Consider the following 12,988-nt stretch of genomic DNA (forward strand, 5'->3'; position numbering starts at 1 on the left):
CTCATGTACAGTACATAGCCTACAAAAAATTATATATATATCCTTACCCAGGTTTTCCACTGTTTTACAGTAAGTGCTGTTACTGTTTTTTTTTTTTTTTTTTTTTTTTTTAAGCCAAATACTTATGAACGTACATTATACATATTCCATGTTATAAAAACCTCCCTCATCATGATGAATTTATAGAAAGAGCAGGTATAAACGTAAATAAGAATTCGGTGAAGAATGATTCTTCAAAATTTCTTTTACTGTTTCAAACCGTAACGATAGAAAAACAATGATACTTTTGTAAGTACTGTGGAGTTTGCCGATGACTTTCATGTAATGCTGCAGCGTCTGGGTTTAGGAGACCCGGTTGTCTTGACATGGACTCCGTCCAGCAACAACCCAAACAAATCGCGAATCACCACACCTAGTCAGCCAAAGAAGTCACGCTTTTGGCGAGTAGGGATGTGTCTGCATTATTATTATTATTTTTTTTTTTATTCCGCGGATGTTTATTCCGCTTCAGAATCCTAAGCTTCTCAAAGAAAATGAAGGGATTACTTGTTTTTCTTTATATTACACCGCTTGCCATGATAAGCCACTGATCAACGATTTAGAAAAATATTAAATGGGGCAAGATGGAGTGAGAGAAGTGAATGAATATGAAGGAGGCAATGGAGGACTACGAACGGGAAAGGAAGAAAGAAGAGTGGAAAAGAAGGAAGTGGCAGGAGAAGAGGAGAATATGCATTATTATGTGCCTGACTTTGAGCATAGACGAGACAGCAGTAGCAGGAGGGTTATTTTTGTTTGCAAAAAGTCGAACGAATTTCGTTAAATATTAGTTATACTAGCAGAGCTTTCTATTATTTCTTCCTCAACTGCTCTCAGTGATAGTTTTCTTCCGTTTTCAGTTTGTCCCACCTCCCAACGATTTCCCTCCCTTGCCCTTAAGTTGGATTAAGTCGCTTTTTAGCGCTCGGACTGGAGATTACGGCCGAGCTCAGTAGTGAAGAACACAAAATTCCTGTGATTCCTTTCTGGATTACTTTCCGTTATGTCCTTCGTTTCCAGTGTGAAAATTTTTATGTTTCGGCACCCTCCCACACTCGGATTTGGACCGCACTGTAAATCCACGGTGTTATGTTGTAAGACTTTGATGTGGTGAGAGGAGGTAAGGCAGCGATGTCGCCTGCCTAACTGGACTGATCTACAGGGCGAGGACCACCACCATCAGCCACTAGGATGCCCTCAAAACACCTGCCTCACGCACGAAGGGAAAGGCGGCCAAGGACGGGGCTAGGGGTTAGAGAGAGAGAGAGAGAGAGAAGGAGAGAGAGAGGGAGAGATCATCATCTTCGGAAGCTCAAATAAAATACTTAAATGGAACACCAACAGTTAAAAGCGACAAGACAGACGATTGACAAGCTGAAGATTGACAGATAATTGGTGGTGGGGGGAGGGGGGAGGGGAGGGACTGAGAGGCGGGGGAGGAGGAAGGAAACAATTACGGAGGGAGACCAACTTTTACTAATTTTTGACAAGTTCTCTTTCACTAGCAACTTTTTTTACTTTTGGAGGACGGTGAAGTGGAGAAGGGGATGACAGGGTGACGTGGAGAATATGGGGTGAGGAAGAGTAATTGCAAAGGTAGGGAAATGGTTTGGAGGTGGGAGCCTTGAAGGGGTGAAAGGCAGCTAATGATGATGGTGATGATGATGAGGATGATGATGATGATTATGAGGGAAAAAGACGATGATGAGAAGAGGGATGGCAGGAGGAGGAAGGGCGGATGTTTGAGAAAGAATCAGAAAGTTTCATTGATATGAAAATAAAAGCTTCCATTATCAGTTTCTTAGTCATGCAAAGGACGAAGAAGGGGACGGGGGAGGGGAGAGTAGTGTTGAGGGAGGAGTGCAGAATCAAGGAGGGAGGGGAGGGTAGTGTGGAGGGAAGGAGGAAGGGACAAGTGAGGAAGAAAGGAGGGAGGGAGGGGAGGGTAGTGTGAAGGAAAGGAGGGAGGGGAGCGTAGTATGGAGGGATGGAGGGAGGGAAGGGTAGTGAGGAGAGAAGGAGGGAGGAGGAAGTGTGTAGGAAGGGAGGGAGAGAGGAAAAGTGTGGAGTACTGGAGAGAGGAAGGGGAAAGTATGGAGGATGGGAGGGAGGGAGGGGAAGGTGTGGAGGATGGGAGGGAGGGAGGGGAAAGTGTGGAGGAAGGGAGACAGGGAGGGAAAAGTGTAGAGGAAGGGAGAGAGGGAAGGGAAAACGTGGAGGAAGGGAGATAGGGATGGGAAAGTGAAGAGGAAAGGATAGAGGAAGGGGAAATGTAGAGGAAAGGATAGATGGAGGGGAAAGCGTGGAGGAAGGGTGAGAGGGAGAGGAAAGTGTAGAGGAAGGGTGAGAGGGAGGGGAAAGTGTAGAGGAAGGGTGAGTGGGAGGGGAAAGTGTAGAGGAAGGGAGAGAGGGAGGGGAAAATGTAGAGGAAGGGTGAGTGGGAGGGGAAAGTGTAAAGGAAGGGAGAGAGGGAGGGAAAAATGTAGAGGAAAGGAAAAAGGGAGGGGAAAGCATGGAGGAAGGGAGAGAGGAAAGGCAGGTGTGGAAGGAGGGCAGAGTCTGAAGAGAGGTGTTAGGAGGCGGGTGAGGAGGGAAAGGGAATGTGGAAGGAAGTGGTGCGGTATGGAGGAAGGGGGCTTGTGGAGGCTAAGTGGACGTGTGGAGGGAGGGGAAAAATGTGGAGAGATGGGGAGTTTGGAGGGAAGGGAGAGTGTGGAGAGATGGGGAGTGTGGAGGGAGGGAAGAGTGTGGAGAGATGGGGAGTGTGGAGGGAGGGAAGAGTGTGGAGAGATGGGGAATGTGGAGGAAAGGAAGAGTGTGCAGGGAGGGAGGAGTGTGCAAGGAGGGAGGAGTATGCAGGGAGAGGGGCCTGTGCAGTGAATGGTATGTGTTGAGTTAAAGTGGTGGGTGGGAGGAAGATGAGGTGTGCAGAGTGTGGAGGAAGCGTGGAGGAAAGGGAGTGTGGTGGGAGGAATAACAAGAGACAGCAACTATTAGTGACGTCATTACAATTTGTGTGTAATTATCACACTGTAATTAAGGCTTGACGAGGACAATATTCACTTTGCTGTTCCTCTAATTACATCATGAATACCACCGTCGCTGTCTTGAGAGGTTAGTATTTCTTTCCTACGACCTAATTTTGCACCTTTGCCTTGTCCAAGTTATTCCTCTACTAGGCTCACAAATTCCACTATATGTTCGAAAACACCAACAATTTTTCATTAATGTTCATAAAAGCCAGTGAAGGAATGTCTACTTTTAAGTTATTCGGGGTGGTGTGGTGATTGGAAGGTACTGGTCGATGTGACAGCCTTGCACTGCCCATGGGTTTGAAACATGGAGGGGGAGTACTTATTTTTGGAATATATTTCGTATTCAGTAGCGTAATCTGTCTCGCATTCTTTAAAAAAAAATATAATACGGAAGCCTAACCTCTGACTCCTACACCACGAAGGGGTCGATATGATGGCGATAATGATGATGGTGTAGATGATAACAACACCGATGATGAAGATGGCGATGATATTACGTAAGATGACGACGATGACAGCAGAGACAACGAGGACGATTAGGATAATGATAAATAGGACAACGAAGATTGCGACGACAGTAATGTCGATGACAGTTTGGTGAAGACGATAATGATGACCAAGACAATACTGACGATGACAGTAAGAATGACGACGAAAATGATGATGACGATGTCAGTAATGATGATAACGACAGAAATGTGACGACGACAACGACGATGATGATGATGATGGAAATAATACTGAAGATGGGGACGACGATAATGATGGGTATTGAGACAAGTTAACCCATTGGCTCCCAGAGTTTCTGCGCGAGGGATTTTGCTGGAAGGATGCTAGGAAAGAAAGAGAGAGGTGAAAAGATTAGTAAGAGAGAGTAAGAAGAGAGTCGATGAGGAATTTGGAAGGAATTTGAGTGTAAAGTGGAGGGACTGTAAGAAAATGTTCTGGAAAGAGGTGAAAAGAGTAAGACAGGGTGGAAGTGAAGTTAGCAGGGGAGTGAAAGATAAAAATGGTAGATTACTAGTGGAGAAGGGAGAAAAAGTGAGCAGATGGAGAGAACACTTTAAGGAATTGTTGAACGTAGAGGATGGAAGTAATGCGAGTATAAGTGGCTGGGGAATGGCTGGGAGAAGGAGGGAGGTGAGAAGACAGGAAGAAATCAGTAGGATAGAAGTTGTGGAAGCAATGAAGAAAGTGAAATCGGGGAAAGCCCCAGGAATTGATGGAGTGTGTGGTGAAATGCTGAAGCATGGGGGAGAGATAGTAGTAGAATGGATGTGGAAGATGTGTAGATTGGCCTGGGAGGAAGGTAGAGTCCCGGAGGATTGGAAGTCAAGTATAATTATTCCCTTGTACAAAGGAAAAGGGGAAAAAGAAGTGTGTGGTAATCATAGGGGCATTTGTCTTCTTAGTATAATAGGAAAAGTGTATGGTAGGATACTTATTGACAGAGTTAGAGAAAGAACAGAGAAATTAGTTGGAGAAGAACAGGGAGGCTTTAGGAAGGGAAGAGGTTATGTAGATCAGATATTCATTCTTAGATCTTTAGTGGAAAAGTTTCTAGAGAAGGGAAAGAAGTTGTATGCGGCTTTCATGGATTTGGAGAAAGCATATGACAGGGTGGATAGACAAGGATTGTGGAAAGTGTTAAGAATATATGGAGTAGAAGGGAAGTTGTTGAATGCTGTGAAGAGAATGTACGATGGTGCGAAGGCTGCAGTGCGTGTGGATGGTGAACTAAGTGAATTTTTCTCTTTGAAAGTTGGTTTGAAACAGGGATGTGTCATGTCTCCATGGTTGCTCAATCTGTACATGGATGGGGTAATAAAAGAGGTACAAGGTAGGGTAGTGGATGTTGGAGTGGCCCTGGTGAGAGAGGATAGTGTTTGGAAACTCCCTGTACTGTTGTTTGCAGATGATACTGTGTTGTTGAGTGAAGACGAAGGGGAGCTGCAAGGCTTGGTGGATGAGTTTGAGAGAGTGTGTAAGAAACGGAATCTAAGGTGAATGTAGGGAAGAGTAAAGTGATGGTCTTTGAGAGAGGTGAAGTCAGTGAATGTATAGCGAGGTTGGATGGTGAGGAATTGGAAAATGTGAGTACGTTTAAGTACTTGGGTAGTGTGATGAGTAAGGATGGAGGTTTGGAGGGTGAAGTGCTTGAAAGGGTACAGCAGGGAAGAAAGGTTGCTGGTTCTTTGAAAGCAGTGATAAGAAACAGGGAAGTGAGCTTGGAAGTGAAAAAGTTACTACATGACAGTATTGTGATACCAACTCTAACGTATGGAAGTGAAGCTTGGACGTTGTTGGAAGGACACAAGTCAAGAGTGAGAGCAGTGGAAATGAGTTATTTAAGAGGAGCCTGTGGAGTCACATGGAGAGACAGGCTGACGAATGCGGATATAAAGGAGCGTTGTGGTGTTGATGTGGAGGTGATAGAAAGCGTTATGAGGAACACACTGAGGTGGTTTGGCCATGTGGAGAGGATGGAGGGTGAAAGACTGACGAAGAGAGTGTATGTGAGTGAGGTGGAGGGGGGAAGAGGGAGGGGGAGGCCGAGGATGAGATGGAGGGATGGGGTGGAGAGGTATATGAGAGAGGGGGGTGTGAGTTGGGAGCAGGGCAGTGAAATGGCGGGGGACAGGGCGACTTGGAGGCGATTTGTTTGTGGCCACCCCAAACAGGATTGAGGCGTCTGGCAATAGATAGATAGATAGATAGATAGATGCTAGGCATACCGCCCTCCGCCTGTCGGCTCATAGTCGCGAAGCTCGTAGGTCCCTACCCCAGGGTTCCCTTCTTTACTAAATTCTTAAAATGCCCACTTCCGCCCTATTCTGAGGACACTGGGCGCCAATGGGTTTATGAACTCTAAGGTAATGGAGTGTTACATTAGAAGAGTGGATGGTGTGTGTAGCTGTGTATTGAGCATAGTGGCATTGGCAGACATCAGTTAAAGGAGGTGCCATTAACTCGCTAATCGCCAACCTTCAACTGATAATGACCCATACTTACACCCCTCTCCCAGTCTCTCTCTCTCTCTCTCTCTCTCTCTCTCTCTCTCTCTCTCTCTCCACAGCTGCTGTAGGGAGGATCTGTTCTGGAGGGTAACAGACGACCATCCTAAGAATCCTCTTGCTACCCTATCACCGAGGCAAGAGTCAGTGGCTGCAGTTTTGTTGTCAGGAAATAAGTCAATAATGGTGGAGTCAACTCGTCAGTGGCAGGACATGTCTATTTCTGACCACCACCATACAGTTTTATGTAATTCAAGATGGACACCGTTCATGATGAAGGGTGTTTGAAACTATCTCTAACAAAAACCATCCTGCACGACTACCCTTTTTAGTTTCCTGCACGACTACCTTTTTCGTTTGGCTACCAATTGATGATTTTATTTCAATCACGGTGGATCTCCATGAACTGTATTTTTGTAGTATCACCATCACAAGACGATCTTATTAAGCTAGATAAACCTCCCCCTAAGTGAATGGGTCAGATACTTCATCACCCACTAACTCATAACCGACGTCTAAATTCAGTTGCCATAGTATGTCACCCTATTAGATGTTAACGCAGACAATTTCCACGGCTTAAAGAACAAATAAATCAGTATGAGGCCCATTTCGCCGTCCATTCTGATGATGGCATTTTTTTTTTTTTTTTTTTTTTTGTCAAACTCGCACAGGCGGCAAAATTCAGCCTGTTCCTAACTGTGTCACTTATTCACTCACCCAATGAAACACTGTTACATTTTGTTGTTGAAATCTGGCAAACTGCAATAGAAAAATTTTATGCGCGTCACACTCAAGGGTTTACTGAGATGTGGGGGATATTTGTAGTGTGTCTGGTGTGTATTTGGGGAGTATCTGGGATGTGCTTAGGTTGCATTGTGGTGTGCATACGGAGTGTGCCTGGGATGTGAATGAAGGTCGTGTTCAAAGACAAAGGGTACTTCTTGGAATGTGTAGGGTTGGTGGATGTGGTTGGGCTGGGTGCGGTTATCAGTGTTCTTTGTCTTGTTTATTTCTTCTTTCTCAATGAAAGTTTTCCTACATTTCTTACTTTACTGAGGACGATTTTCCCTTTTCTTCTATTTTGAAGCTCTACTTTTTTTTTAGTCTTTCATGACAGAACCTATACTTTTTAAAAACTTTTTATGTAAAGTTTCATTTCCTTACATTTTCCGAGGACACCTTCACTATTTTTAAATTACATTTCTACTTTTGGGGGAAACAGTTTTGCCAACTTTTTCTGATGACAGCTTTATTTTATATTCCTGATGATCCTTTTCCTAATGTTTCTGATGATTATCCTTTTTTCCGATGTCAGTTTTCGTCCATTTAGTTCGCTGCAAGGATCTTAAGATTAAACGTGAGATCGCTAAGTCGCCAATTTTTGACATAAAAAAAAAAAAAGTGAAGAAGAAGAAGAATATTGATCTTGTTTGTCGTTAGGTATGTAAAATTGACTGATGACAAGATCAGTCCCCAGGCAGCGTAATGCGTTATTTGGAATGCTATCCTGCCTAACCACTCCTTCCTTACAAATGTTGTCAGATTAAAAGTCGTAAATTAAATGCTGCCTGCTCTTCCATGTACTAGATTTTATTACCAGTTTGAATCTCGTATAAACGTATTTTTGTTACCTCCAGACAACTACATGTAGGTTTGGACACACTTTTCTGACTGGATGGGTTAGATATGGCCATCATTAACACTTCATTTCGTCGTGTCTGTACTATGATCAATAATTCCTCTGGTAGTGGTTAGAATAAAAAAAGAATGGGTCATCGGACTGAAGTGCATGCTATAGTCCTTAGCTTCTTCCAGCCCCCTCCTGCCTGTCCCTCCCCTCCGAGCGACACCTTCCATCAACATCTGGGTCTGTAAGGAAGTTAGAGAGGAAGCCAGGAGGGTAGAGGGATCACATGACGTCACCTACCGGATTAGGCACCACGGTCTCGTGTCACCTGCCTCACCTGACGTCATCTGCCAGCTGTCGGCAAAGATAACGTTGATGGATGTCACCTGCCTTCCCAGGTAACACTGATTCACGTCACTTGCCCCTCAAGGTAACATTAATTCATGTCACCCGCCTCTTCAGGTAACACTGATTCACGTCACCTGCCTCCTCAGGTAACACTTCTTCATGTCACATGTCGGCCAAGTTAACATGGTATCATGTCAGATGCCTTCCGCACGTGATATAGACCGAGTTCAATTCCCTTTCCTTTGGGAAGGCCAATTTCTCTCAAAGGGAGTTTCACCTAAAAATGAATCAAGCCATCAGAAGGTAGTTAGAATAATACAGGAAAGACGTCCCCGGCCAGAAGGAGTTAATGAAAACTGGTTTTAAGAAAATAACAAAACAGGCAAGTTTAAGCACAAAATAACACACACACACACACACACACACACACACACACACACACACACACACACACACACACACACACACACACACACACACACACACACACACACACACACACACACACACACACACACACACACGTCACTCTGGCATTTGGTGTTTGATCAATCTGTGAAAATGAAAGCCAGCCCTCCCCCCTATTCAGCCACATCCAGTCCCGCCAAAATGGGATTAATGATGATTGTCAAGTAATGGATTTTTGGGCCGATTAAACGCACACACAAGGGCCCCCCCCCCCACCACCACTCCTCCCTCTTCTCCCAAAAGAAGGGCAGTGCTCGAGTAAATCCCTGTAAATAGAGGGAATGGAGGGGTGAGGGGATGGATGGGACGAGTGACGGAAGGAAAAACAGCCGTGAGGGATGATGAGGACGACCAATGGAACTGACAGGAAAGGAGGAATGAGGGAAGAGAAGAGAGAAGTTAATGGAAAGGTGAGTAGAGAAAGGGAAGGGATGGGAGAGGTAAAGGAGTGATGAGAGGAATGAGGAGAGGGTATGGTAGGAGTGACGAAGGGGATGGGAGCAGTAAGGAAGCAGGAAAAAGGAGTGAGCGAAGGGAAGGGAAGGGTGAGGGAAAAGAAGGTAAGGAGAAAGAAGAGGAGGGGGAGGGGTCGCTCTCTCTCTATTGACAAGTACTGGTCCTGTTGTGAACCACGTATTAAGTGACCATAAACGTAACAGAGTGTTTTGTGGGGAAGTGCAGATCGTTTGCTTCATATGTTACCTTTGTAGGGCATGGGTAGTTACGGCGTGATGGAATGTGATATTAGGTAGCATAACCAGAATACACACACACACACACACACACACACACACACACACACACACACACACACACACACACACACACACACACACACACACACACACACACACACATCACACATTAAGGGAAGTATAACGAAGTATAACACGCACACTTATGTGCCCCTACCCCATACACACATACACGAGAAACTAGGTATGGATATTTCGAACCACTCATAGCAAACAAAAGAGATCTATGATATGCTTTATGAGTTTACTTAATGTGGCTAAGAATATGCGTGTATGCCGTGAGTATCATGACTGGAACTGAGCGACCAGTACTAGTGCGAGGTTAGGTTAATGTTAGATTGGTTATATATTTAGGAAGCCAGAAGACGGTACAGCATCTTAGGAGAAATAATTAAATAATCTCATACAGATGGTAATCCAACTTTACTGTGGGTGTGGAAAAAGAGGATGACGATCATGATGATGATGATATGAAATAAAACTATATAAGTATCGAATCGGACCTCTGCACTTAGCCACAGAGAACACATCCCACTAACCCATGAAGTAAAGAAGGTTTAAAATCCATAAATGTCATTATTCTCAAACAACATGAGCATCTTGTAACTGCCTGATGCATACGGGGCGGAGATGAGAAGCTGTGTTAGTCGCGATACCGTCCGCGTTGATATACAAAAAAAAAAAAAAAAAAAAAAAAAGAAGAAGAAAGCATTAGTCAAAAAAATACATATCAACTGAGATGAGCATTATTCGAGACACGACCTAATCAAGATTTCCGGATAAACAGTAATCAAGATTAGCATTAGTTAAGGTACGCATGTTACAATACTCATTACTAATAATATGCATTAATCAAGAGATGCACTTATCGAAATTCGTATTAGTCCTGATAAGACTCGCTATGTTTTGCCAATTGTAAACAATCCTCACACAACACGGGAAGATGACTGTGCTGTTGAATGCAACGTGATGCCACAATTATTAGCTAATGTTTCTTTCCCACAGGCAAAGTACCGATGTTCTCGCTACAAAACAGAGTTCACAGTTCACTTTTTTTTTTTTTTTTTGGGGGGGGGGCATTTTTCGTCGGAGAGAGCATGGAGCCGATGTCAGTTTCTTTGTATCATTTTTTGACTGCATCCTTCAGCTTCATTTCCCGCTTTAAATGTACTTCCTAAAAAGCACTGGTATCATCTTCCTTTTAATATTTGATTTTTCTACATCCAAGGGATTTTGTTAAGGTTTAAGGGGACCCCTTGCAATTCAGGGACTGTTTTTTATATCCGCCTTTTCCTTCGGCAAAATGCTTTTACATATCTCGTTGTTGCTACTGCCAGACGATTTTACTCAGTATTAGTGGCACCTCACTTGATGATGGGATTAGCAACTTACCATCAACCCCTTCAGCACAACATAGCATTTTTAATATTGTGCTGTTGTTGCCATCAGATGGATTAATACAGATTAGATGAAATCTCTTGCAGTGACGCAGTTAAATCTTTCAGTTCTACGTTCAGTGGTATCTTCTTGCCTTAATTTTTGACGCCATCAAACAGTTTTAGTCAACCGGGAGTAGCTCTGGTAATGAAGGAGCTACAAAGTCTCCATCAACCCTTCCAGTGTGAAGACCTCTTATGTTTCTTTACTCCTGCTACCGCTACGTAAGTTAGTCAGCTTCTGAGATCATCGTTGTGAAGAGGTTAAATAGCGTCATTAATTCTTGTGTGTTTGTTTGCTATACTTTATTTTTTTAGTTCAACTTAGCCTAAAAGTGTAATTTCTTTATTTGAATTATGTGTTGCAGTAACAGATGAACGCTAGAATATGCTACTAATCAGGAAGAAGTGCTCTGGAAATGATGCAGAGCCACAGCACTTTTCTCTTGCCAAAAAGCTACGTAAAATAAGCTGCATATGGCAGAAATCGGGGCAACGTTAGAGTAAAAAGGCTATAGTGCTGTGAATTATTCTAAAGGAAGAACCATAGTGACATTATCTACCTGAATTTAGCACAGGTTAGGCCAAGGTTGGTGCATCTTCACAACACACACTATTATAGTATGAGGCATGCAGCATTATCTCCCAGAGTTGCATTCGTTTGGCTGTAGGAGGTTCGCAAGACCTCTTCCTTACCGGTATAAATCAGTATAAGGCACACTGATATTTACTTGTGCGGTATGTTATTTATCTTGACTAGGTCGATATTGAAAACAAACAAAGCACGGAAAAGACTAAGAACGTGAAATATGCAAAATAAATTGTCGAAGAAGAAAGTCTGCTAAAAGGGCAAGAATACGACCCTAACACTGCTGTTGGTTAGGGTGTTGGTGTCGTTCCCGCCATGCACCCACCACCACAGCCAGCCTCCATGCCAGCTGTGTTTGCATGGGCAAGTATTCTCATCAGCTTGGAAGGCTTTCCAACACCTCTTGCATTGAGGTCTGCAATGCTTATTAAATCTTAGTATACTCTTGCGTGTTAATTATGCTTTACTGATATCGGCATATATGCATACAATATACGAGATGCTTTTCTGATAGCGGCATATATGCATCCAGTATACGAGAATATTAACGCACCAAATACAGAAGGACGCTAGTAAGGAGGGAGTATTATGGAGCTTGCTATGCTAACGAGAATATCGCCCCAACTCTACCACCAGGCTTCTTATGACGTGTTAATTATACCATTTCTTATGCCTCCGCCCACCTACGGTGGAGGAGGCATTAAGTAATTGGTCTGTCGGTCCGTGGGTGCATGAGTGCGTGTGTGCGTCTGTAACTGATATCTCCTGAACTCATTGACGAATATCCATCAAACTTTTTTCAGTGATGCAGGATGAGGAGATGAACTAATTAGGTCAGCTAGGTCAAGGGATCAGGTCATATGGGGGGGTCGACTTAGTTTATCCTTGTGGCGACGATATCTACTGAACCCTTCCACAGATTTCGACCAAACTTATGTCAGTGATACAGTATGCAGCGACGATGAAGTGATTAGGTCAGCAAGGTCGAGGGGTCAAAGGTCAAGGTCATATAGGTGAGGGCTCGATATCTCCTGAACCCCTCGACGAATTTCGACCAAACTTTTCTTAGTGATACAGTATGAAGGGACGAAGGATTGCTTAGGCCAGCAAGGTCAAGGGGTCTAAGGTCAGGGTCATATGGGCGTGGGCGCGATATTTCCTGACCCTCTCGACGGACTTCGACTAAACTTTTGTCAGTGATACAACATGTAGGGACGATGAACTGATTAAGTCAGCAACGTCAAGGGGGCCAAAGATCAAGGTCATACTGGGTCGACTTAGTTTATCTGTAGTCACATTTCAACTCACAATGAACCCTGTCATGGAGGTTGTATGGCGAACCCATGCGCAAGGCTTGATAGAGGCATACCAAGCGACGCTTTTTCTCGACAGTTCTGGGCCCGAGTTCTCGGCGTTTTACTTTCTTCTAGCATAACGAAAGTCCCAAACCTCTTTTAGGCCAGTTCATGTCAAGTGTAGCCAGATTAGACGGTCTATTTGACTGGTAACCAGGGAGACTCATTCTCACCTCGCCACTAAGGTCCATCAAACATCTTGCAGCCATGATTTAGCATTCAAGTTCTGTCGGGTAAAAACAAACCCACTATAGTGCCCTTCTTTAGTTGGGTTGTTTTTGGCTTTATCTTTCCTCACAGCATTGTTATCGATGCAGGCATA

General features: G+C 44.0%; 1 protein-coding gene across 7 annotated transcripts in view; it reads right to left on the reverse strand.

The window, feature by feature from the left end:
- Positions 1–12,988, reverse strand: part of LOC145413381 (uncharacterized) — a 1,646,837-nt gene that overhangs the window by 756,260 nt on the left and 877,589 nt on the right. The window lies entirely within an intron of this gene.

The sequence above is a fragment of the Coenobita brevimanus genome, chromosome 96, assembly GCF_032717465.1.
Source record: "Coenobita brevimanus isolate Jiangsu-jjx chromosome 96, ASM3271746v2, whole genome shotgun sequence".
Taxonomy (NCBI): Eukaryota; Metazoa; Arthropoda; class Malacostraca; order Decapoda; family Coenobitidae; genus Coenobita; species Coenobita brevimanus.